Source organism: Schistocerca piceifrons, chromosome 4, assembly GCF_021461385.2.
Source record: "Schistocerca piceifrons isolate TAMUIC-IGC-003096 chromosome 4, iqSchPice1.1, whole genome shotgun sequence".
Lineage (NCBI taxonomy): Eukaryota > Metazoa > Arthropoda > Insecta > Orthoptera > Acrididae > Schistocerca > Schistocerca piceifrons.
The window spans coordinates 205,605,531-205,625,882 of record NC_060141.1 but is presented as its reverse complement, the minus strand read 5'-3'; positions in this window follow the sequence as shown (position 1 = coordinate 205,625,882).

Genomic DNA, 20,352 nt, shown 5'->3' with positions numbered 1-20,352 from the left:
AGATTAAAAGGTCCCGAGTTCGAGTCTCGGTCAGGAACACAGTTTTAATCTTCCAGGAAGTTTCTTATCAGCGTACACTCCGCCGCAGAGTGAAAATCTCATTCTGGAAACATCCCCCAGGCTGTGGCTAAGCCATGTCTCCGCAATATCCTTTCTTTCAGGAGTGCTAGTTCTGCAAGGTCCGCAGGAGAGCTTCTGTAAAGTTTGGAAGCTAGGAGACGAGGCACTGGCAGAAGTAAAGCTGTGAGTACTGGGCGTGAGTCGTGCTTGGGTAGCTCAGTTGGTAGAGCACTTGCCCGCCAAAGGCAAAGATCCCGAGTTCGAGTCTCGGTCGGGCACACAGATGTGTTTGTAATCTCTGGTGTTTTGGTTAACCATTTTAAAATTTCAATAAAATATTTTAAAACCTTTGTGTGCTTGAAATCGGCTTGTTCATTTAGTATATCGTGAGAATAGTCCTTAGTGTATATGTATATATTAAATTCCTCCAAAAAATTCATAATTGGAACTTCTGGGATATTTTGCAGTATTTGTAGTTAGTTTTCGATATTTTAAAGTTGTTTAGGTATTGTAGGGAAGCAGCCTACTCACGCTGTAGTAAATTCACATCAGTTTCCACTGTGTGCCAGCCAGTCTGCTGTAACTAGCTCTGACGTCATAAATGTTGCGCAATACCTTAAAAATCAAGCAAATGACCTAAAACTTTTCTAGCATGTCAGGAATAATGCTAAATTAATGTGTGTTAAATATCAGTTCGATAACTTCAGCCATTTTCGAAAGTTGGACGTTTTTCTAAAAAAATCATTGGCGCAACAGAAAAGAGCTAGAGACTTCAAAATTTATATTTAGATTCATCTTTCATAATGATTTAATAAAAACAGTACTTTGGATTTCACAAATTAAGATTTTAGTGGAAATTCATGATTTTCTGGTTTTCGTCTCAAAACTGAAGGAAGCAAGATAAATTAAGTAGGCTAATAAATAAGGCTAGGATGTTTAGATTTAAATAGGTTGGAGGTCCGCTATGGCTATGAAGATGTGAAAAGTTTCTTTTGAATACCTATGAAATTATAGCGATAGCGGATCTCAAAAGGGCCAGTTCAGAGCTCGTCTACTGCGTGCAGGGCAATTAAATTAATTCTCTCGCCCAAAATATTTAACTTAGCCATGTCAAAATTTTATTATCAATACTTACCTGCGTGCTGAATGCACATTTAAATTAAGAGCTTCATCGGCCATCAGCAAAAGAAGTTATAATTATTATGTAACTTGAAGTGGTGCGTTACTAGCCCAGCAGCTAGTCGGGAGAGCCGATTTGATCAGGCATTCCCTTAGCCGTCCGCACCGCGGCTTTATATATAAGAACGCTGCGCGAGGAAGTAGGCCCCAGTTCTCTCCAGACGCTGAATAACACGCCATCTATGTCGGGAGTCGCGTTGCATCGGTACCACTGCTACAAAAGCCTCGGGTGCCGTATTAAGTTACTAGAGATACGCGGAACCATGAAATCATTTCAAGTGAAGGGTTAATTCTGGGATGATTTTCATTATCTAGCTTCAGTTTGCGTATTGTCGTATTTTCACGGGCCGTCGCGGGACAGACATTCTACCAAATATTTAGCGTGGCGTTTGATGAAACATTTTCATCAAATTATGGCGAGCATTCTTTTTAACATTTAATTCGGACATTTATAGTTGCATCAGCGTATTAGCCTCTGAACTGCTCTGTTAGTTAGGTTGTAGGGATACTTGTGTTTTTTTATCAGTGAATTTCAGAATATACTCAACTATTTTGGAAAATCGTTTTTGATTAGAAATCCCGGACAATCTCCTAATTCCTCAGAGCTATAAGCTGCAGCTATAATTGTATTCTCAGATGAAGTGGGCACTAGGAACTCTAATCACAGGCTTCAATTTTGTTAAATCACTTTCTGGGTGCTAAAAAGTAAATAGAGAGCCAGTGTTGAGAACGGCGAAAGACAGCATTAACAACATTCTAAAAGCCAGAAACTGATTCAACATGCAAGCATTTATACAGCAATTTATTTTTACAAGTTACTCGCCGCCCCACATATGGTGCATCGGCTGGGAATTCAACTAAGTGAAAGTGATTTTTTTAACTATTCGGATTCGCGAGTGAAATGCGACACGCAGCTGAGTAATAGAACAGTGAAAGTGTTACGTGTGCATGTGGACGACGCAATTGGATTAACAACGCATCTGGATTGACGGAGCTGGCACTGAGTCTAGCGGTGCTGCCGGCATCGCGAGAAGCCAGTTTTGCCGTACCACAGTCGTCCGTCGCAGCAGTCGGAATGCCGTCTGCAGTTCAACGTGCCACGTCGCATCAGTAATCCTGGTACGCCGCGCCGACAACGTCGTGCAGAAGGAACTAAGTTAAGTGAAAAGCTGTTAAAAATTTTACTAACCTGCACTAAAAGACTGTCGGCGATGGAACCGCCAAAAGAAACTGAGTTTAAACTTAAATTAGAACCTATGTCTGTTGAGGGAACTGTAAATTCAGACAACGTTTCAAGTATAAACATGCATGAAAGTAGTAATGTTAAAGTGAAATATGAAGTATTGTCTCCTGACAGTAGTGTGCGAAGGGGCAATGATTCAATAATAGAGACCCCTGTAGTAAAGCAGAAAGTAGAAATTGTAAATTTATTGGATGATAGTTTCTCTGATGAATTAAAAATGAAACAGTCATCAGAGATGGTAGAGTTTAAGAAGGAGCAGTTAGATAAGACTAATCAATCAGAAGTTTCATTTAGTTTTGATGATTCTGGTGTTGGAGCTAGTTTTTCGTCACCTGAGTGTGATAAAAAGCCAGCTAGTGAGCAACCCAAAGATGTTGGGGCTGTTGATCTAAATGTTATATTACAAGCAATAGCTGCGAGTCAAACAAATTTTAATATGCGGTTTGAGGCAATGGACAATAAATTAGAATCCAATAATGCTGAATTAAAGTCTGAAATAACTGAGGTCAAAAGCAGTAATGCTGAATTAAAGTCTGAAATAAGTGAACAGGTCAAAAGCAGTAATGCTGAATTAAAGTATGAGATTATGGCCAGCCAAACTAATTTTAATAAACGATTGGAGGTAATGGACGATACCTGGTGGCAATAAGTTGAAAGAGGATCTAGACAGTTTGAATTATAAAATTGATTACAATCATGAAGATATTAAGAAAAAGGTTGCTCAACAGTTTTCTGAAATGTATAAAACAGTTAAATCCGAAGTTGCTGAGGTTCGCAAAGACTTCCAAATGGAAGATGCGAAGCTGGAGCACAAGTTAACAGAAAAGATCGAGGCGGAGTCTGAACTGTGCTCAGATAGATTTAAAGATGTTAATATAAAAGTAAACATATGTCAAGCAGACGTAGACACAATCAAAACTGATACTACTCATATTGTACAAAGAGTAGATAATGTGGAAATGAAAGTAGAAAATATAAGTACTAACATTGCTAACATTGAGAGTAAAGTAGTTTCAGTAACTTCTGGTAATGGTAGTATACAGCAAGTTGTAGCTGCAAATGCCGCTTTTATCGGGTGTCGGCAGTTCTTGCGGTTTGATCCAGATAAAAATATCCACCCGCTAGAGTTCTGGAACGATTTTGAAGATGTGATTCCACCGACTTGGTCTGAACGAGAGAAAATCTCATTTATTAAAAGCCATTTAGCAGGTGACGCCATGCGTTGGTCAGCTGATGTTATGTTGAAGTGTAAAACATTAGCGGAGTTTAAAACAGCTTTCATTAATGAATATTGGTCTAGTAATAAGCAAAATGACGTGTTGAGAGAATTTTGGAGTGGAAAACGCTTCAATGCAGGCAAGGAATCTATTAAAGAGTTTGCTAGGTCATGGATTTCGCGTTTATCACATTTGGACGAAAAGCTGAAACCTGAAATGATAATACTGGGTCTTGAAGCCAAACTGCCATGGTACTGGCAAACTAGAATTATATCTGCCCCTAGAGACAATCTGGATCGTTTCATTGAGTATCTGGAACGTGTAGAACGTGTTGCTGCCAATGAGGAGCAAGCACGTAATAACAGAAATGCTAATAACAATAGTAGTAATTTTAGGAACGAACAAAGTGGCAATGTAAACATCAGAACAGTAGGTGTTCATCATCCTAAGAGAGGTAGGAATTGGAGAACTAATTATCAGAACCAACAATGGCATCCAAAGGATAATAATTTTGGGCCAAACAAAATTATGCATGTAAACCACAGTACGGAAAGCAATGCTATGCCAATTAACTATAATGAAAATAAAGGAAACAGTAGTAGGCCGAGGCAGGAAAACTAGTTCCCGTCTATGAGGACACTGGCGCTCACCAGGCGGTTACTTTTCCTAAGCCAGTAGTTAGGGGAATTGGTAAGACAAATCAGAATACTCAAACTGAACAGGTGGATGAAGTGTCGGTAGCATCTAAGGATACAACAGAAATATTAGATCACTCACAGTATTTGATAGATACCGTGTTAGAGACGCTTTCTAAGTGGGAAGAGAAAGAGAAGGCGCAGCAGTGTAACGATAGGGAGGAGCTACAACATACTGAATTGACAGGTGGAGAAGCAGAAGAAATTCATGCTTATATTTACGATGAAGATGATGTGCTCTTATCTAAAGTGCCTGTGCAGGATGTTGATAATGTACTAATAGATTTAGGACAGGAGATAAGTGAGAATGTAGAGGGTAGGCTGTTGAGGGTCGATGAACCCAGTAGCTGTGACCAGTTGTCACTTGAGAAGGAAACCGACGATAATTGTAAAAGTGGTTTAGCTGTAACTAGTGTTATGCCCGGTCTGGAGACGCAGAATCGCTCAGACTACAGTAATTTGGGTTATGTTCAGCAAACTAAATGTAATGAAGTCGTGCGGTGTTTCGATTTAAAATTAATAGACCGACTGGAAAAGGCAGCTGAAAATGTAATTCAGGAAACCCCTACACACTGTGACCTAAATGTAATGAAGACAGATGTCGATCACTTTAGTTGGAGACAAATCCAAAAGGAACTACTAGATGAATTTGAGGAACCACCTGTACAACCTAGAATAAGCACCCTATAATAATAGTGAATAGGTTGGGTATCAATGTACATTGTCTCTTACACAGTGGAAGTGAGGTGATTGCAATATCTCAGTCCTTCTTTGATGCATTACCTGGTAAAGACAAGCTTACAGTAATGAGGGTATCAGGACTAAGAATAATTGGTGCTACTGGCAAGGTGTCAAAAACGATAAAGCATGAAGCTTTGCTGCCCTTTAACATTAATGGTAATTTAATTGATCATCCATGTTTAATTGTAAACAATCTCAGTATTGAGGTTTTAATTGGCATAAATTTCTTGTCAAAATATCAGAGTGTGGTTGACTTTGAAATAAGCCAGTTAAAAATGGTCTTGCCAATAACTGGAGTAATTATAGTACCTTTTAGTGATAAACATGTAGTAACTGATGATGAAACTTGGGAGCTGCCTATACGAGTTCTGAAAAATAGGAGGTATTGGGACGAAGGTGTTAATCTTAGTAACAGTAAGCTGAACACAGAAGAAGAAGAAGAAGAAGCAATTATTTTAGACAAAATAGAAGCTAAATTGCAGGAAATCGATAAGATTTCAGCCAATCAGAAGGAAGAACTGAGACAGGTTCTAAAAAGACATCATAAAGTATTTTCAGATCGACCTGGCATGGTCAAAGTTTATGAGTAAATGCTGTAGGGAGGAGGTTGTTCTGTAACCTCTACACAGTGTGGCAGCTGTGCAGTCCCAGCTGTGTGAGATCTTCTTTCCCTTTCAGGTCTCACTCATTCTTTCTCTTTCCTGTCCGAAAAAATTTCGACCTCTTCTTTCATGCATTAAATTTTCCGGTATGGTTATCAATACAGCATTAAACCAATGAATGCTGTAGGGAGGAGGTTGTTCTGTAACCTCTACACAGTGTGGCAGCTGTGCAGTCCCAGCTGTGTGAGATCTTCTTTCCATTTCAGGTCTCACTCATTCTTCATCTTTCCTATCCACAAAAATTTCGACCTCTTCTTTCCAGACATGAAAATTTTCTGTCATGGCTATCAAGCCATGAGTTATGTAACCACTCTATCTACCGATTAGTGAAGAAAAATACCTAATGTGACAAACCTAACAGTGACATAAACAATAGAGAAGTATGACATAATTAAGATACAAATGTATTTGAGTAACAATTATGTATAGTACCCTGGTAATATAGTAAGTACAAAGTGTTGTTTTATTGGAAATGGTCCACTAACAGTAATTTAAAAAGATATATGAATTCATGTACAAGCAGGATCTGAAGTGGTAGTGAAATCTAGTGTATGCATTAGAGCTAACCAAGAAATAGTAAAAGAGATTGCTTAGTGTTAGGAAAAATATGCAGATAAGTTGTAAGATTAAACTCACCTGGTTTAGCAAGGAAAGGCAGTGAAATAGAATTGAGCAGTGTTTGTGGTTGAGACGTGAAGGACACGTCCTTGAAGTATTTATAAGGTTGGAGCTGGCCATTATTTTAGTGTAGTGTGTGACAGGATACACCTACACGTATTGAGGTTATGAGTTGGAGGCGTGAATGCGACCATAGGTACCCTTATGTTAGATGAGACAGAGCAGCCCATGGTGTCCTATAGGTTTAAGGAATTTAGCATTACGCTCGTCTATAATTACTTGATGCACTTTAGTGGTAGGTCTGAGAGAGACTACCTGAGGTTTCAGCGTCCGATCGAGTGGAAATGGATTGCCACGTGAGCAAACTAATCAGCTGCAATACACTATGAATATGAAATAAATGTGCTATCCTATACTTTAAATATTAATAGAGTGAGTGTTAAATACACTAACAAAATAAATAAATAACATACTGACAGACGTGAAACATTATTTTAGCTCAGCATAAATACACTTCAAAGTAAGTAAGTACCTAATTGCAGATGTGGAACTGACAACAGCAGAGGACCAATAAGTGGATTTAGTAGTCAACTAAACGTAGTGTGTTTTGAACACTCACAACTGCGCTATTACCAAAAGTTACTCACATGTACAAAGAAGCTGAGAAAACAACCACTAATCATACTCATACTATCCCTAAGAATAAGGTAATCAAAGATGAGTCAGTTAAGTGCTTAAAATACAAATGTATCAGGAATGTACCGAGCATTGGTTCAGTGTTCCGGCCCAGAAATAATAAATTCAGATTAAATATGATTTATGATTGTATGCCTTAGGAGCATAAATTTTCTCTAGTACATGACTAACGGCGTTTGGAGCCATTTGTTTACCGATTTTATGACAATTAAGTAACCACGAGAATAAAATTGAGAAAATTCTGTTAACTTTGTTACAGCAAAATATTGAAGGATAAAATGTATATATCCCCATTTCATTGTGACCCACCCATAGATATTAAGTGAGCAGAGTCTGAGGCACTCTTTTTGTTTGTTCTATTGTTCTACAGGACAAACCAGATAATGGCAGCCTGGTAGCTGCGTGAAAGCGTGGAGTGACTTGGACACAACTCACTGTGACCCCTCCCCTTTCCCCCATGTAATTTAGAGAGAACGTGAAGGACGCACACCATAGCAACTTCCCCTCCTCTACCCTTGTGAATGGAAGTGTAGGACGCCAGCCAAAGCGGCTACAACCACGTGTGTAAAAATTATCTGTGAACTTTTCTTTCAGGTTTAGAAAAGACTGCTAAGAGATAATCATCTGTTTATGTATCATGTTATTTTCTTTGAATTTGTGTATGTAAAAATGTATTTAATGTATTTAATGGATCTAAGATTTTCATAATTTTTCAATTTGTATGTGTTTGTTTGTCTAAGGCAGTATGTATGCCAAAATATTTCATTGACTTTGCTTAAAATTTTGAGTAATGACATTGTTTAAAAGGCAGTGAACATGCCCACAATTTAAATAATTAATGCAGATAATCAGTTTTCTTTAATGTTTCTACATGTTTATATTTCAATTTTGATTTTTTATAGGGAGTTAAACCGTACTCTTGCTTCCCTTTTTGTAATTAAATTTTTTTTCATTCATTAACATTTATAAACAAAAAATTTAAGTAGAGGGTGATGTAGGGAAGCAGCCTACTCACACTGTAGTAAATTCACATCAGTTTCCATTGTGTGCCAGCCAGTCTGCTGTAACTAGCTCTGACGTCATAAATGTTGCGCAATACCTTAAAAAATCAAGCAAATGACCTAAAACTTTTCTAGCATGTCAGGAATAATGCTAAATTAATGTGTGTTAAATATCAGTTCGATAACTTCAGCCATTTTCGAAAACTGGACGTTTTTCTAAAAAAATCATTGGCGCAACAGAAAAGAGCTAGAGACTTCAAAATTTATATTTAGATTCATCTTTCATAATGATTTAATAAAAACAGTACTTTGGATTTCACAAATTAAGATTTTAGTGGAAATTCATGATTTTCTGGTTTTCGTCTCAAAACTGAAGGAAGCAAGATAAATTAAGTAGGCTAATAAATAAGGCTAGGATGTTTAGATTTAAATAGGTTGGAGGTCCGCTATGGCTATGAAGATGTGAAAAGTTTCTTTTGAATACCTATAAAATTATAGCGATAGCGGATCTCAAAAGGGCCAGTTCAGAGCTCATCTACTGCGTGCAGGGCAATTAAATTAATTCTCTCGCCCAAAATATTTAACTTAGCCACGTCAAAATTTTATTATCAATACTTACCTGCGTGCTGAATGCACATTTAAATTAAGAGCTTCATCGGCCATCAGCAAAAGAAGCTATAATTATTATGTAACTTGAAGTGGTGCGTTACTAGCCCAGCGGCTAGTCGGGAGAGCCGATTTGATCAGGCGTTCCCTTAGCTGTCCGCACCGCGGCTTTATATATAAGAACGCTGCGCGAGGAAGTAGGCCCCAGTTCTCTCCAGACGCTGAATAACACGCCATCTATGTCGGGAGTCGCGTCGCATCGGTACCACTGCTACAAACAGCCTCGGGTGCCGTATTAAGTTACTAGAGATACGCGGAACCATGAAATCATTTCAAGTGAAGGGTTAATTCTGGGATGATTTTCATTATCTAGCTTCAGTTTGCGTATTGTCGTATTTTCACGTGCCGTCGCGGGACAGACATTCTACCAAATATTTAGCGTGGCGTTTGATGAAATATTTTCATCAAATTATGGCGAGCATTCTTTTTAACATTTAATTCGGACATTTATAGTTGCATCAGCGCATTAGACTCTGAACTGCTCTGTTAGTTAGGTTGTAGGGATACTTGTGTTTTTTTATCAGTGAATTTCAGAATATACTCAACTATTTTGGAAAATCGTTTTTGATTAGAAATCCCGGACAATCTCCTAATTCCTCAGAGCTATAAGCTGCAGCTATAATTGTATTCTCAGATGAAGTGGGCACTAGGAACTCTAATCACAGGCTTCACGTTTTGTTAAATCACTTTCTGGGTGCTAAAAAGTAAATAGAGAGCCAGTGTTGAGAACGGCGAAAGACAGCATTAACAACATTCTAAAAGCCAGAAACTGATTCAACATGCAAGCATTTATACAGCAATTTATTTTTACAAGTTACTCGCCGCCCCACAGTATCCTTGACAGCATTAGCTGTAACTGAGTACAGGAAGTGTTGAGATAGCCAACACGAGAAAAGGAAAATGGAGAAATTTCGGCTTGGTTTATATTCTTAAAGTATATCACATGGCATAGATGTCTACAGACTATTTTAAAATTGCAGTTTCTAGAAACTGCATTGTTGCTGGAGGTAGCAAGAAAAAAATGTCACTAACTCTTGTAGTTTATGCTCACTCGCCCATATATATGTATTAACAAAAATGGAGAATTTGGGTTTGAACGGTGGCAGCCGTTTACTTCCCACATATCTCACATGGTAAATAAAGGTACGCATGTTACGGAGTTAAAAAAAAAAGACCTATGTTCGGCCTTGGTCATGTGGTATGTATGTAACGTAAAGCTCTAACTCGTGATGAGCATCAGGAGGGACTGTGACGGAACTACAGAGCATTATCTCACGTGTTGACACCACCTTGCCACTGCTACATGTACACTTAAGTTTACTCTTCTCACCATTTCTTCCCGCAAATCCGGTTATATATTTTTCACTGTGGACTGCGTTCATCTGCTCGCTATACGGCTGTGATACTGAAAGGAGTGTGTTCTACTTCTTTCTTCACCTGGCGACCTTGCTTCATCATCTATATATAAGTTTAAGGTCGCTAGTATTTCTCTCTCTATGTCTCACTTCCTCCCTCTCTCTCAGCTACGTCAGTATCGACTATAGTCCGCTGAGGTCTTTTAGAGGCCAGGAGCCACGCTGTGGCAAAGTAATCACTAGGACAACTTTCTGTGACTAAGAAAGGCTCGTGCCGGCATTGTAGTCCGCGACCTGTATCCGTCTACATCCGGCATGAACGGGCAATTGTGCTAACATGAGTTAGCCACTATTTGGAAGAATATCACTGAAATCTGCCCAGTTACTTATTTCTGCAGTTTTAGGTTTCTTCTGAATTTATTCATACCCTCGCGGATGTATTTATCAACGTAAACTGTAAACGGGATTGTTCGTAAATGTTAACCAATTGTGTATTTCTCGGAATTACACGTAGTTTAGTTGTGGGTAATTTTATCATTTGCCTTTGTTCTTATGCATTAAGTTCGCAGACTAAATTTCTTCAGCCAATCGAGATAAATTTCCCTTCCTTTCTGTAAACAGTTTCTGCTGGGACCGAGTGAATGAGTGAGTGAGAGAGAGAGAGAAAGAGAGGGACTGTGAGTGAGTGAGTGAGAGGGAGAGAGAGAGAGAGAGAGAGAGAGAGAGAGAGAGAGAGAGAGAGAGAGAGAGAGAGAAAAGGATACAGAGATTATAACCTGTCACGCTTAAATTTTAATTTTATGTAAAGGTTACAGACCCATATGTTTCATAACTGTATCCAGCACAAATTGTTTGTTTGATTATCAAGCGCACTACCTAGAATAAATGAATGGACTTCCGTACTGAATTTGTTCCAGTAATGCTGGAAGTTTGTTCTTTCCTTTTAGTATTTGAATCATTAATACTTAATCTATATATTTTCTGCGCTGTCTTGCTCATGTTGGCTCCTTTGGGTATTACATGCCTTGGTAAGTTGAAATAAATAAATGTATTTTTAAAGGAGCTCATTACGTAGCCATGGTTACATCCTCGTTTCATACTGCCCATGAGAACCTAATTACAGTAAACTAACGAAGATAGCTTCACACAGAAGGGAAAAGTAATACAAGCGAACTAACGCACAGTCTTGGAGATGCAGCCCGTCTATACGACTAAATGAATGACTCTTTATGTGCCATACACGTTTAGCGTATTTTTATTTCTGAAGAATCCTCAGTGGCCTAAAATACTTGTTTGTTTTATGTACCTAATAACTGCGTTATGTAGTGGTTCCACATATTTTACTATATTACACTTTTTTGTTATTATTTTATTCTTTCGACAGAAACAAGTCACTGGGGTGCGAGTTTTGTAAGGTTACATTAAATTTTGTGCTACTTACAGTTTTGTGGTCTTATTACTTCGTGTGTCGTCCTGGAACTGTAATTAGTTTACCTGCATACAAGTCCGATTTTCGGCTGTTTACAACACATTTCAACTGAGTAGATAACTTTCAATGCTTCTGTGTACTGTACATTGTGTTGTTAAACAGCGCTGCTTGTTTTTCGTTCATCTTCTCTTGGCGCTGTGATGTACTGCATGTTTGCTATGTTCTGTATTTTGCATGATATTCAGCCTGCTTTCGTAACAATAGAGAATTTAAGTGGAGAGAACCTCAGACAATACCTGATTTTATCTAAGTGTGGATGATACAATCTCTATTGTAAATGAAACAAAAGAGACATTAAATGAACTCAACCAGATGTGAACAGTACATATGAAAATAGGCGGTTTACCATGGGAAAAGGAACTCGAAAAATACACTTCCCGGACATAACAATAAAGAGGGACAGCAATAAGCACAAATCTGGTATTTGCAGAAAGCTAGCAGTAACAGACACGAATATAAATGCCACATCAAATACTCAGAAAACCACAACTTATGATATACAGACTAACTAAATTCCGCTCAGCAGAGAGAACTATAGAAGCGAATAAGAAGTAATACAGCCCATAGCCAATAGCAACGGATAAAACACTATTTAATAAAACGCTGAACCTAGAAGTAAAACACAACAAATGAAAAATGAAAATAAGCAGAGGACAGAAGCAACACAACACTCCACAACCAACAATGACACTACCGTTCACACAAACGCAGAACAAGAACACTCATGACATGACTACCCGAGAGAAGTGGTACACTTTAATATACAACACACGAAATACCAAATATACTGAAGGAAAAAGTATTACCTATCATACAGAACAATAAAAGCACTCCCGCCATACTTATAAAAACAATAGAAAAACTAGACACATACCAAGGAGCTGATATACCAGTAAAAAAAGCGATGACAGGCAGAAATTTCGAAACTAGTCACAAAGAAAACGTAAAAAGCTGGACGTATGAAAACAGCCGTTCTCCCTTTCGCAAACACCTAAAAAGCATTGGCGTGAACCACCTAACATTGAATGGGACACGAAAATTATTAGAATGAACAATAATAACAGAAAACTCCAAACATTACAGGCAATTGTTCACATACAAAGATCCCTTGCAATGAACAAGAGAGTAACAAATGAACAATCAATATAAATAAGAACTCAGCGGTCATGGTAGCCACTAAAACAGTAACAGACAGAGATGTGGAAGATATTAATAACAAATAAATAACAAATCAATCTCCCCACCATATATACTTAAATACTAAAAAAACTATTATTTGCGATTGCCTCCATTCATAATCTGTCGTTTTCCAGAGGAGGCCCAACCACAGATAAAAGCATACGAACGCACATAACAAACGATTGTCAAACTAAATGCAGACACCACAACACGAGTAAAAGACGAAAGGGAAACATACAGCAATGGCTAACATCACTATATACAGTAAACACGCGCAACCAACCCACACAGCGAAACTGGAGTATGGCAATGAAATGTATCCGAAAGCACCAAAAATCTGACATACTGGTTCACGCAAACCAACTACACCGCCCATCCAAAGAATCCCGAGATGGATTTTATTCCTGTCGTATGAGCGACCTCAGCACAGTAACTACTGGTGCACCTTGAGGTAACTACTGTAAACAAACAGTGTGCATTCGACTAGTCAGTTGTGAACAGGCGATGTTAAGTACTGCAGTTGCAGACGTAGTGTGTCAACGTTGTTGTGTCATAAATCGCAACGCAGCAACATGTCTACATCAAGTGTTCAAGACACCCTGCAGAACTGTTTGAATGATTTCGTGATGCGTTCAGCTGCCATTCTCTTGATTTGACGTAGAATTGTACAAGTTCGGCCTTAGGTCCTTTTGAAGTATTTAAGAAGGAAGCGGTATACAATTTATGCATTAGTATCACTCACAAATTTGACATAGGAACAAGTCATATCTCAAAATTACTAAGCGGATTATAAACTACTTTATGGACGATTCTTAAATAGAATATTATGCTATGTATGTCCTTGCTCCTAAGACTCCATGTAGTTGTCACAACATAAATTAGAAATAGTTTTTCACTATTTTAGGAGCCCATTATTTTTGACTAGTTGTTGCAAAGCTCTTATGTTTAAGGTCGGTGTTTCTAACGTACTGACACAGGGAAGATTATAATTATTTTACAGAAATTCTTTAAGTAAGCTATATATCTTTGCACATAATTATATTTAATTATCATTCATCACGGGTGTAAGCACGACTGTATGTAATTTCTTTAAAATAACTTGTGAAACTTTGATCTGTTACTGTGCGAACAAGTAATTTTTGAATGGTATTTTAAGATCGATCACAGTGCTGTATTGAAACTTTACTTGAAACCGTGAGAATTGTGTAAAACCTTTCAGGATCTGTTTTTTTGCTGCGTGAATTTTCGCATTACAGTCATATTTTTAATAAGTATAGTGATAGTTGTACGTTCTATGGCTTTGCAATGCTTCGTTGTAGACCTCCCAGAAGATGGGATAGCAATGGCTTGAAGCATCGCGGGCTCATTTGCTAATATTTTCGTTCCCACTTTAGAAGAAAATGTTTTTGACAAGTTTCACTTAAATATCCTAAAAGAATCCGTTATTACTATCGATATGTCGATGACATTTTAATCCTATTCGATGGCACACCAGAAGAGAGTACCGTCATGCATACACAATTAAAAGCTTACATCTAAAAGTTAAGTTCACTATGAAAAGAGAAAAAAATTAAGAGCATGTACTTTTTGGATTTAGATATTTAAAGTGAGAAACATTCTATGCTTTTCGTAAAGTAACGATAATAGACGAAATTACGCACAACCAATCACGCCATCGCAAAGCATACAAGCTCGCGTCTTTTTATTCTATGATATACAGACTGATCAACATACCACTAGAAAAGAAATTGAAAAAGAACTAAATCTTCTCCGAAACGAGCCTATAAATAAAGGTTATCGTAAAAATTTAGTGCACACAGTAAACAAAAAGATAGCCAATCGAAGACATGCCAGTCCCATAGGTAAAATAACTTTAGAGACACAAACGAAAAACTGAAAGACAAAGTTTCGTGTGGCCATACCTAGGTATTGTTCCCGTCAAAATAACTCGATATTTCAAGAATACAAAATTATGCTCTAGCTACAGGTGCACAAACAATGTAAGACGCTTATTGGGGAATACATCACGGGAATCAGAGCCTTTTTCACAATCAGAAGTCTACAAAATTAACTGTGAAGAATACTCAACATTTTATCTTCGACAAACAGGGAGGAAAGTTAGCGCACGCTTTAAAGATTACACGACAATATGTGACAACAGCGGAACCATCTTTGCTGCACAGTTGAAATACACCAACAAAGAAATACCTAGTCTAGATGAATCACTATAGGTGTTACATAAGTTACAGAAAGGCAAAATCATGGATGTGATGAAAGAAATTGAAATTTACATGCACCAGTCAGACAGAGTTCTAAATGAACAAAAAGAACTTCGAAATGGAAAATCCCTGGACAACTTTCCACAAGCTCTACGACGAAGCATTACAAAACCATAGACTGTATAATTATCGCTATACTCACTACTAAATATGACTGTAATGCGAAAGATCACGCAACCATAAAGTAGGTCCTGGAAGATCTTTCTCGATTCTCATGCACTGTGATCGAACTTGATGAACATCTTTGCAACAACCATTCAAACGTGTCGTGCTACCACAATAACAGAACCAATATTTACAAGTTACTTCAAGGAAATTTCATATAGTCATATTTACACCAACGATCGAGGAAAATTGAATATAATTATGAACGAAAACCTATTTAGCTTACTTAACAAATTTCTGTAAAATAATTGTAATCTTCTTAGAGTAAGTTCGTTAAAAATATTTAACTTATACATAAGAGCTTATCAACAACTGCTCAGAAGTAACGTGCTCCTAAAATATCGAAAAAGTGTTTCTAATTTATTTCGTGACAACCACATGCAGCCTCAGGAGCACGGTAGTACGTAGCATAATACGCTATTTAAGAATTATCCATACAGTAAGTAATTATCCACCTTAGTATTTCGTGGGATATGACTTGTTACCATGTTAAATTTGTGATACTAATGCATCCATTATAAATGTTTCCGTGTTAGACATTTAAAAATCAAGAGAATGGCAGCTGAAGACATCACGAAATTATTCAAAAAATTCATCGCAGCTGCAGATCCTATCACTATGAAGGCTATACAGTTCAAAATGTTCTGAAGAACAAAAAAGTTTGTGCAAAGTTTGTCCCGCACACCTTGACTACCTAAAACGAAAGTGATGCTTGGATGCCTACCGCCACTTCACTTAAATGCAGTATGCCGACAGTTCTTTTTCTGAAAAAAAAGTGAAAAAAAGTGTTCACAGGTGATGACACGTGGTGCTATCAATACGAACCTACCTGTGAACGATAAAGTGCAGAAATTCTCAAAGAGCTTGAAGGATGAACGTTTTGACGACGTAACCGACGTTCAAGCCAACGTGACGCGAGATTTGAACCATATCCCAATGACGAGCTTTTCTGACGCTTTCACGCGGTCGTATAAAAGTCTGTGCGTTGTATTCAAGTGAAGCAGAACCTGTAGAATACCTAAAGCGTCAAAACCACGATTTTAACCTTTTTTATTATTTATATATCCATTCTCGGAACGTTTCTGGACTGATGGGGTAAGTGCAACTCTAGGATGACACGTGGAACAACATCGCAAAATCGCAGGTTGCCTCCATTAGCGGTTTACCTTAGCAAACTTACACTGAAAGATGTTGTTTCCAACCAAACAGTAAAACAATAACAAAAAAATGTGGTATCACTATTTAACGTAGTTATTATACGTCCAGAACTAACATAGGTAAACTGTGATGTCGGCCGCAGCAGGATACATACTGCACGATTTGCTTGGTTTAGTAACAGAAAATGTTGCACCTTAATAATCTACAGTGGTAAATTCCTATATCGCCACTTGGTCACTAAGGATTTGTGTTACTTGTGACATTGTGGATTTTAATTGGAAATTATGTGGAAAGCTGAATCAAGAAATCAAAGTATTCGTTTAGATACTGAACTGTACCGGGAGCTAAAACCATCCAAGAGTAAACATTTCCGTCTGACTTTCTTGCTGAAGATGCTTCATTAATAAAAAGAACTGAATCGCATGTGGTACAAAAGAAACGGCTTTCATTCAGTTATATAGACGGATCACTTCTCCGAGAATGTAGAGGCGACTAAGCAACTACGGAAAACAAAAACTGACGATAAAACAGTGTTTCTTTTGGAAGATAGTAAAGAAAATAGAAGAAAGAGTATAGCATACTTCAGAACGTGGAGCTAAGTAAAACAGTGTCGACAGGCAACATTTCATCCAGTTAGTGAACAAATGGGTAAGCATAAAGCAACAGCGTTTCAGTCTCAGAGCAATATATCAAAATATACAATATATTTAGTTTAATTAATGTCGAACACTTGACCATCAAGGAGATAGTATCTATCGCCAAGACAATGAGCTTATCTAGCGCCCACTGACACATAGGTAAACTGTGATGTCAGCCGCAGCAGGATTCATACTGCACGATTTGCTTGGTTTAGTAACAGAAAATGTTGCACCTTAATAATCTACAGTGGTAAATTCCTATATCGCCACTTGGTCACTAAGGGTTTGTGTTACTTGTGACATTGTGGATTTTAATTGGAAATTATGTGGAAAGCTGAATCAAAAAATCAAAGTATTCGTTTAGATACTGAACTGTACCGGGAGCTAAAACCATCCAAGAGTAAACATTTCCGTCTGACTTTATTGCTGGTGCTAGAAGTCAGGCTCTTGGGCAAGGCTCAGATTGTGAAGACATCGCTAATTTTGAATAGCATTTTATATAATGGCTAAGGTATTTTATTCTACTGTGTAACGTGTAACTACGCATTAATTTTTATCACGTTATGATATGAATTTATTTTAACACCTTTCTTTGAATCTTTTTCTTTAGAGTATGCAGTAATTTTAATTTTATGATAATCTTTATAATAACTCTGACAAATGTAACGGTTAAAAGAGATATCCTAGACGAACAGTGAGAACAGAACCATATCGATAGAGAAAGTCGAAAAGTTCCGACCAGCTATTCACTGCATATCGCAAAATTGCATCCTCACTCTTGTGCGGATCTGGTTCGCTCAGAATAAAACGTTCACCGAATACTGCCGGACGCTTACTTCCCAAATAAAACATTGATTTAATATTGATGTGGGCATTGTGTAAAGAAATCGTTAAACTGTCTTTAGTGGTGCGAATCTCGTGGAGTGATGCAAGCTGAAACTGCAATGCACACATGAGGGGGCACTGATTATTGTCTGCTGAACTAAACTATTTGCTGTGGCGTGAGTTGCAAAATGTGTAGCAGTCTAAGATCTTTCGATGGCAACTCAGTGAAGCTTCAGGCGTGTTTAACATTAGCATTCAGTATAAAAACAATTAAGCCGTTTTTACATTTGGAAGTTATTCCCAGATCTGTGAATTCGCGAGTGCGACGTGTGTTGCATAACGAACGAACTGTAAGCTGACGATATGCGAACTGAACTTTTTATTCTTTCACAAACTGTGTAATTGTTATTAATAACTGCATAGTGTCGTTGAAGTGTTATTCACGAAATGTATTCGCAGTTGCTAATACGAACAACCATTTACTGTATAAGGAAACGACGATAATTAAAATTTTGAAAATTTATGCTGTACCGGGACTTGAACCCGGATTTCCCTGTTTACACAAAAAGTCACCTTAACCGCCTTGGTTATCCTTGAACGACACAGGGCCAGACCCACACCTCTATGTGTCGTCGTTCCTACGTCATAATCTGTACTCTTACACACTTCATGTTATTTTCGTACGGGGGATGACATTTTAATTCAAAATCGGTGCCCGACATCGGCGGATAAATACGACGTTGCATGTATGTCCGAAGGAACATTGCGTCGTTCTCCATAACAACATAGCCACTGCACTACTGTATGTCGTACGCCGCGCGGGATTAGCCGAGCGGTCGGTCTCAGGCGCTGCAGTCATGGTCTGTGCGGCTGATCCCGGCGGATGTTCGAGTCCTCCCTCGGGCATGAGTGTGTGTGTTTGTCCTTAGGATAATTTAGGTTAAGTAGGGTGTAATCTTAGTGACTGATGACCTTAGCAGTTAAGTCCCATAAGATTTCACACCCATTTGAACTTTTTTTTCGTATGTCGTACGCATATGAACTTCGATCCATATCTACATGTACACCTGTGCTTTGCAAAGCACTTTGAAGTATATGACAGGGGATAGTTCCCATTGCACAAGTTATTAGACTCGCAAGGAAAGGATGACTGATTGCTGTTTTCTATTATTTGAAAGTCGTATCACACTCGTTGAGTGCACCCACGTTCGTAATAGAACGTAACATGATTTCTTCTCATTTCATTCACGTCTGGAACGCAGGAAGAACGGCTATTTAAATGCCACTGTGCGTGCTGTAGTTAATCTGATCTTGTGGTCAGGATTCCTACTGGAAAGTTACTTAAGGGGTAGTAGTGTATTCCTTGGGCCATCATTTAAAGCCGGATCTTGGAATTTTCCAAGTAGGCTTTCTCGGGATATATTCCGTCGATCTTCAGGTATCTGCAAATTCAGTTCTTTTAGCATTTCTGTGACATTCTCAGACGGTCCATACAAATCTGCGACCATTCTTGCTCCCCTTCACTGAATATGTTCACTTTCCAACGTTAGTCCTATTTGTTAAGGGTCCAACACACTTCGGAAATATTCTAGGCTGGATTTTACGAGTCATATGTAAACAATCTCCTTTGTAGACTTATTGGATTTCCTTAGTATACCAATAAACTGAAGTCTGGTAAGGGGACTGTTCAGCTTTTTATTTTGGTAACGCCATGTAGCGGTATGTATGAAAATCACTGACTGTGCTGTGTGCAGTCTGTGGCTGGTTGGCATTGTTGTAATATTCGCTTTTGTAGTGTTGGGCAGCTGGATGTGAAAAGCGTGTAGCGTTGCGCAGTTGGAGGTGAGTCGCCAGCAGTGGTGGATGTGGGGAGAGACATGGCAGAGTTTTGAGAGCGGATGATCTGGACGTGTGTCCATCAGAGACTGTGAATTTCTAAGAATCTAAGAATGCATGTCTTGAACTGATATATATATATATATATATATATATATATATATATATATATATATATATAATGACTTTTGAACACTTTTAAGGTAAATACATTGTTTGTTCTCCATCAAAATCTTTCATTTGCTGAGTATGCCTATCAGTATTTAGTGCCGTCAGTAGTTAGAATCTTTCATTTAGCTGCTGTATTGGCGCTCGCTGTATTGCAGTAGTTAGAGTAACGAGGATTTTTGTGAGGTAAGTGATTCATGAAAGGTATAGGTTATTGTTAGCCAGGGCCATTCTTTTGTAGGGATTACTGAAAGTCAATTTGCGTTGCGCTAAAAAATATTGTGTGTCAGTTTAGTGTTGATCAGAATAAGTAAAGAAAGAAATGTCTGAGTACGTTCAGGTTTGCTCAGCTGTTTGAAAATAAAATAACGTAGAGGTTTTCCAACACCGTCATTTATAAATTTTTCTAAGGGGACGTTTCATATGTCGACCCTTAGCCGATCTTCTGATTTTTTCTTCTAGTTTGTGTAATTAGTGTAGCT